The sequence below is a fragment of the Sminthopsis crassicaudata genome, chromosome 1, assembly GCF_048593235.1.
Source record: "Sminthopsis crassicaudata isolate SCR6 chromosome 1, ASM4859323v1, whole genome shotgun sequence".
NCBI lineage: Eukaryota > Metazoa > Chordata > Mammalia > Dasyuromorphia > Dasyuridae > Sminthopsis > Sminthopsis crassicaudata.
In genome coordinates this window covers 312,571,135-312,579,414 of record NC_133617.1, presented here as the reverse complement: position 1 = coordinate 312,579,414, position 8,280 = coordinate 312,571,135, and positions in this window count along the sequence as shown.

Genomic DNA, 8,280 nt, shown 5'->3' with positions numbered 1-8,280 from the left:
ACAATCAGTGGGTTGATAGATACAGCAACCACCATAGTTATGAATCATTCACTCAGTCCCAAGGACTACTGCTTGTTTGCTGGGTCATGACCTGCACTGAACTGTGATCAACTCTCATCCAGGTACAAAAGACCATTCCTGCCAACTTTCTAAGTAACCTTAGGGTTAAAAACTGTTTCACCTTTTCTTTATGTGTTTTCTTATTTTGGCACTCCAAAATCTATTTTTCAGAAATTATTTAAAGTTATTTGGAGGGTTTTGGGGGAAAAGCTCAGGTGAGTCTATGCTCTAGTTGGGATTTTTAAAGCAAAAGATATAGATCCTGGGAATTTCAAGCCCTTGAGGTGAAATCATTATTTAAAAACATGGCAAGAGAAAGAACCTGATAAGATGTAAAGACTTAGTAGGCAAAATAAAAGAATCTGCTTTTCTCTAATTGTAGCAAGCAGCATCATTCATCTGAGAGGAGACTTCAGCTCAGCAATTTATGATTGGTTGAGAGCACTGAATTCATTCACCAGGAGCTCCTGGTAGCTAGTGTTTCTTTTGTCCTTTGAGGCTACTCAATATTGTGAAAAAGATAAAATTTTTCTCCAGAGCTTATTGCTCTTGGCTGTCACCACAGTCTAGAGAGGAAAAAAAAAAAAAAAAAAAAAACAGAAGGGGCTTTCGTATCTTGTTTAGGGACTCTGGGGTGCTGTGAAAAAAAAAAAAAAAGAAAGAAAACTATGTTGAATGAAATAGTAGAAAGACTGGTTTAATTCCCCCAAATTAGACAGCAATGTCTTGGCTGAAAATAACTGCTATTCATATTAAAAGCTATCAATCAATTTCTAAAGGACTTTGTAAGGGTGATGGCACACTGAAAGAGTTTGTGAAGGCTCTTTATGAGTAGAAGAGAAAAATAGATTTTTCCAGATGAAAATTGTCAAGGAATGCACAAAGAAATAATTTTAAGTTGTGCTGATATTTTGGAATGTAACTAAAAGTTAAAATTTACAGTCTAGAGATCAGATTACCTTTAGCACATTAGTAAATCTCACTTATCTGTTTAATTATCAGGTTCCTGTTACTGTTTGTGCCCTCTTTTCACCCCAGCTACTGAATGCAGTGTCAGAAGGGCATAATCTGTCTGAATCTCTCTTCATATATATATTACATATTTGTTTATATATTTATATACTCACATGTGTATATACTCACATGTGTATGCATACAAATTATATAGACATACACATATATAGTATATATGTATTTTAACTGCATTTTATGTAAATGTGATTATTTTAAAAATGCCCTTATTATTGGGAATTGTTGGTTGTATAAATATTATTCTCTGATAAATGTATCATAAATTTCATATCACAAATACCACCTTGTAATAAATGTCATCACAAATAATACACTGTAAATAAATATCATACATTGCTTTGTGAATTACTGGTTGTGTAGATAGAAAATACTTTGGATAGAAACCCAAGAAATATAGTAGGAACTAAAGATTTGTATTTCCCCTCAACAAGATTATTCCTAGGATCATGGATTTTTTAATGTAACCATATTGAAATATTCTATTGTTAAGAACTTATCTCTCCCAGAGATAGAAAACACTGAAGAGTAAGATAAGACTAGAAAAAGAAGATTCAATTTAACAACCTTAACTCTGTTACTCTGTTTGAATATTAGAATTAACAACACAAACACAACATTTCAAATTACATGATATATGTAGGCATAATCAAGGCAGGTACATATTAAAATAAAGGATGAAATTTTAAATCAACTATATCTAATCTGGCCTCTGACTAAACATAAGGAGGAATCTGTGATATATCTATATATATGATTTTTTCATTAATATTATTTAATATTTCCCAGATAAATCATAGGTAGCATATGTGGATATCTTTCTTAGTATCTGAGTTTCTTTCCTCCATTTTCACATTACAATTTGGATTAAGGTTAAATTTGTGGCAAAGGACAATTAATTGCCTCATCAATGACATTAATAATACATAATCTATGAATATTCAAAATACTATAAGTTAATATACTTTGAATTTAAATACAGAAGTTTTTTTAAAATACCATCATTTTATGCACTCTAAATATTTAAAAATGGAATCTCAGTTTCCAAACATGTAAAATGAATGAGAATATGAGAAAGAAGTTAACAGGAATGGGACATTTTAAGTGGCAAAAATATACCTCAACTTAGACCAATTTTCAAAACTGCACCTAAGCTGCACACACAAAGTAGTAATTGAGCTAACCTTCAAATTAAACAATAGCAAATTGCAGATTACATGCAAAATTACCCATTTTGCGTAAGTAATTATATGTTTTTCATGCACCATTAGATAAAACTTTGAAAATGTAACCTTAGGAGTTGGCTTCTTTTATTTCTTTCCCCCAACCACAAACTATTTTTATGAAATCTTTAGCAATAAAAAACCTCAGACTTAGCTTTAGCATTTTGTATCACTGATATTATTTTTATATTATTTGCCTTTCAAGTAAAACCATTAGATCTGTATTCTTTCTCTCTCTCTCTCTCTCTCTCTCTCTCTCTCTCTCTCTCTCTCTCTCTCTCTCTCTCTCTCTCTCTCTCTCTCTCTTTTTAATTCAGCCTGTTTTGCTCTTAGGATGCTGTTACCTCTCTTTTTACATATGAAAGTTCCTAAAATTTCTTGTCCATCCTGTTAAGAAGAGTGACTGGTAGGCATTTTAAATAGATGTAATCATGCAATGTGCTTTAGTTATAAAGCTGTGATCTCCTTTTTCCTTCTTATGAAGAACAAAAAGCTCTCAGCCTCACACCTATATTTTATCCCTTACAACTACAAGGTCCGCCTTGGTTCGTTCCTTTAATTTTGTGTTATGTGAACAAATAAGCATTATATAATGTTTAAGCAAGAACCCCCTTGTTATGTAGATATTTAAATCATTTTTTTTTGCCTCCAAAGGGCAATAAAGCAATGGAGAGAGGTGGCAAGCTTGAATATGTTACATTTAAGAGTACAGCTAGCAAATATCTGTGACTTATATAAAGTAGTTCAGAAGAGGACTCTCCCACCAATCAATGTAGATTGATACCTGCTTTGAAACTCATGGCCTTAGAGAATTGCTTTGAATTCATGCTTTATCATTCACTTACAGATTTGTAGTTTTTAGTAGTCCTAGAAATAATCTGGGTTATTTTTTTTTCTTTTCACAAATGAAGTAGCTGAGAACCAAGGAGGTAAAATGACTTGTTTAAGAAAACAGCTAGCAAAGAACTGATCGAATTTAAACTCAGGTCCTTTGAATCTCAATATAGCACATTTTCCATTACATGCTTCTGTCTTGTAGATTGAATCATTTATTTCATGTACTCCTGATCAGTGTAATGCTGATGCTGGAAGTATTGATTTTTAAATAGAATGTTTTTCACCAGTTGCATGTCAAGAAATATTTTAGCATTTTTATATCATTTTATGTTCCAAGATTTTCTCCCTCCCTACACTCCCCTCTTTCAAAGATGGTTGGCAATTTGAAATAATTTATAAATGTACTATCATATAAAACACATTTCCATACTAATAATAATTGTGAAAGAAGGAATAGATTAAAAAGAAAAAATAATAATAAAGTGAAAAAAAGTTTGCTCTGCATTCCAAATCCATCAGTTCTTTATTTATTGATAGAATTTTTCCTTTTTTTTTATCTTAGAAATTTGTGTTGATAAGATCTGAGTTAATCACAGTAACTCATGAAACAATGTTGCTGCTATTGTGTACAATGTTTTTTCTGGTTCTGCTCATTTAACTTTGCATCGACATGTACACGTCTTTCCAGATTTTTCTGAAATGTGTCTGTTCATTATTTCTTATTGCATTGTATTACATTGTATTCATATGCCACAGCCTGTTCAATCATTCTTCATTTGATGGGCATCCTCTCAATTTTGATATTTTGCTCCCATGAAAAGGGAATCTATAGATATATTTGCACATGTAGGTCCTTTTCCTTTTTTATAATATCTTTGGGATAGGGACCTAGTACTGGTATTGCTGAATCAAAGAGAATGAAGAATTTGGTTGTCCTTTGGGTGTAGCTCCAAATAGTTCTACAGAATGAAAAGATCAGTTCACAACTCCACCAACTGTGCATTAGTTTCCCAATTTTCAAGTATCCTCTCTAACATTTATCACTTTATTTTTTTTTTTTTGTTATATTAGCCAAACTGATGTGTATGAAGTGGTATCTCATACTTTTTTTTTTGAATTTTTATTTCTCTAATCAAAAATAATTTCAAGCATGTCTTAGAATACCTACAAACAATTTTTATTTCTTCCTCTGAAAACTTGTATCTTTTGACCATTTATCATTTGGGGAATGACTTGAATTTTTATAAATCCATTTCAGTTCTCTATGTATTTGAGAAATGAGGCCTTAAGAGATACTTGCTGCCAAAGTTGTTTCTCACCAATCCTAATCTTGGTTACATTATTTTCTTTTGTACAAAAACCTTTTAAATTTGAAATAATCAAAAGTATTTGTTTTATATTTCATAATGATATCTCTTGTTTCATCAAAAAGTTTCCCCCTTTACATAGGTCTGTTAGGGACACTATTCCTTACTTTTCTAATTTGCTTATGGTATTGACATTTATTTCTAAATTATGGACCCATTTTTATTTTATCTTGGTTTATGATATGAGATTTTAGTCTATACCCAGCTTGTGTTTTTGTATTTTCACTTTTTTTTTTCAAATAATGAGATCTTATCTCTAAAACTGAGGTCTTTGGGTTTATCAAATGATAATTTCCTTGTTTCATTGACTACTATGTTTTTCTATCTTCATCAGTTAGTTTTTTGGTACTTTGGTGTGGCACTAAATAAGTACATTAGTTTAAGCAAAATTGTCACTTTTATTGTATTGGTTCTACAAACTCACAAGCAATTGATATTTTTCCAATTGTTTAGATCTGACTTTGTTATCTTTTTTTTACTATAGACCCTGATCTTCTTTTGGCAATTAGACTCTTAAGAATTTTATAATGTTTACAGTTAGGAAGTAAGTTAATGGTTACTTAATTTCTATTTCTAAGATGGTTTTATCTAGACATTTTATTTCCTGATCTGTTAAACTAGGTAATTTATGTTTTCATAAATTTTCACCAATTTTTCTGGATTGTCAGTTATATTGGCATATTATTGGGCAAAATATTTCCTAATAATTGATTTAATTTCTTCTTCTTTTGGGATAATTTCAAGTTCATCATTTTTGATATTGCATGTTTGGGTTTCTTCCTTCTTTTCTTTTTTTTTTAAACCAAATTCTCCAATAGGTCATCAATCTTTTATTTTTCCCCATTAAAAAACAAACAAACAAACAAATAAACAAAACTCTTAGATCTATTAGTTCAACATTTTATTTTTCCTTTTTATCTTATTAATCTCAAAACTGATTTTTAGGATTTCCAATTTTGTGCTCAATTGAAGATTTTTAACAAGTCCTTTTTGAAAAAAATAATTAGTTGAATTCCTAACTCATGGTTCTGTTCTTTTTATTTTATTTTATTTTATTGTTGTAAGAATTTAGAAAAATAAATTTTCTCCAAAATATTGCTTTGGTTGCATCCCCTAAAATGTATTATGTTGTCTCATTCTTAATTTTATGTTTCTCCCTTCATGTGTCTTCCTTTTGATCTCAATAACCTTTCCCCCCCTTTTACTTACCTACCCTTCTTACACTTTTCTGTCAGGTAATAGATTTCAATATTCATTTTATTATTTATATTATTCCCTCTTTGAACTAATACAATTGAGAGTGAGGTTCATGTGATACTTATTATACACTTATCATCCCCTCAACTATAATTGGACTTTCATGCCTCTTCATATGAAATAATTTACACCATTCTCTTTATCTTTTCCTTCTGCACAAAATATTCTCTCCTTTCTTATAGCTTTGGCTTTATTTTTTGTGTTATTTACTCCAATTCACTTTATACTCCTACCCTATATTTTTATGCATTAATTCTAGTTATTCTATTAGTGATAAAATTATTAAATATTATAAGTATCATTACAAGTATGGATTTAACCATTTAGTTTTATGCTCTTATGTTTTCTTTTGTTTGATATCGAACATATTTTTTTTTAATAATTTCTGGTGGTCTTATGAAAACTTAAAATTTTTCTATTTCATTGAATGACTACTTTTTCACCTTGAAATATTATGTTTAATTTTTCTGGCTAGGAAATCCTTTGTTTTAGTCCTAAGTTTTTTGTCTTCCGGAATATCATGATCTATAATAACTTCTGGTCCTTTAATGTTGATGCTTCCAGGCTCTGTATAATCCAGATTGTAGTTCCCTGATATTTGAATTATTCTTTTTGGCCACTTGTTTTGTTTTTTCCTTGACCTGATAATTCTATAATTTGGTTGTTATGTTCACTAGGATTTTTTTAGGGATAGATTGTCTGAGATTATCAGTCAATTCTTTCACTGCATATTTTTCTTTATTATTGCAAGACATCAGTATAGTTTTCCTTGATAATTTATTTAAAGACATTATCCAGATACTCCTTTTGATTAGGATTTTCAGATACTCCAATTATTCTGATATAGTAACCTTTGAATCTGTTTTCTAGTTCAATTTTTTTCCATAAGGTATTTTTTAATTTTATAATATAGTTTATTCTTTAGAATTTGTTCAATAGATTCTTGATGTTACATTAAGTCACTAGCTTAACTTGCCCAATTCTAACTTTTAAGGAGTTTTTTCTTCAATTAGGTTTTGTACTTTCTTTTCCATTCTGTCAGTTGTATTCTTTAAGGAGTATTGTCTTAGACTTCTTGTGCTGGTGGCTATAGGCCCTCTTTAACTGCAGCTGTACTAATGTTGTCCAGAGGCCTATAAGGCATGTTGAAGTCTTGGGCTGGCTGAGGGAGTAGGATGCTCCATAGTTGGTACTGCTGGAGACTATAGAAGTCTAGTAGCTTATCTGGTGCTGAGCTGTGGTTCGGGTAATGGTGTCTGACATGTACTGAGACCAGGTTTCTGTATTTCGCTAGGGCTACTCTATACTACTTGGAGTTCTGGCTGAAGGATATTACTATTTCCCTGGAGCAATGCTGAGATGAGTAGAAGGATAGCTGTTTGAGGATGCCTTATTACCAGTGTAATACCAAGGGCACAAAGTGATTCCCAAGAGCTGAGGTCTATAGGCTCTCTTGATTTTGGCAAGTCATATGGGGTTTCACAGTGTTGATATTTACTTGTTCTACCACCTTGGAGTTCCAGATCTCTTCCTCATCTGATCATGTTTACTTGCCACTGGCTTACTGGTGACCTTCCTTTCTTGGATTGTAGAGCATCCCCACTTATCCAAGGTGAGGCACTCCTCCTATAGATCCACACATTTTGTGGACCAAAATAGAGTTTTAACTTATTTCCTTGCTAGTTTCACAGATCTATAACTTGTCTTGGAGAGTCCAGTCTTATAGTTGCCTGGAGGTGGACATAGGAGGATTACAGTCAATCACTGCTTATGGCATACTCTGCCACCTTGGCAGAGTCAAAAAATTGGAATTTTTATCGATTGTTGACAACACCTAAAATACAAGTACTTCAATTTGTTGGGATACTTTAGGCAAAACAAATTAATCTGACTACCACCACTAAGCTGAAATTAAAAGAATTTCTTTCCTCTAAGAAAGTTTTCTCAATGACATAATCAATCTGTAGAGCAGGTTAATTTTAAAATAACTAGGGGAATCTGGACTTCAATGAAAGAAAAAAAAAAGATACTGGATCTTTCAAATCTCCTGGCAATCAAAGGTGAATTTCTCATCTCTTCTATCTATGTCTAATGAAAAGATACAGCATCTATTTTTCAAAGAGACATATCCAATCCCCTTTGAGAACTTACCTAATTTAGAAAGTAGTAATGAGTATTGATGAGCAGAGGGACTGGAAATACGGAGGAAAGTAGGTGATGATCAAAAACAGTTGTTAAAAAATCAAAATAGAAGACCTACCTATGTGTGACAGTGATTTAAAGTTACCCTTAGTTAAGCTTTTTTTCTAAATTCTCTTTCAAAAAATCAAAAAAGTCATTTTTAACTGTGTAGGGCTCCAAACAGTATGATATAATTTTAAATTTCTTTGATTAATGAGTAAATTCTCTGTTCTTAGGTGTTACCTATTTGTTCAAAAGCCATAGAAACACCCTAGCTTAACCGGCTTAAAGAGAATTTTTAACTTATTTAATTAGCTTCTCTAGAG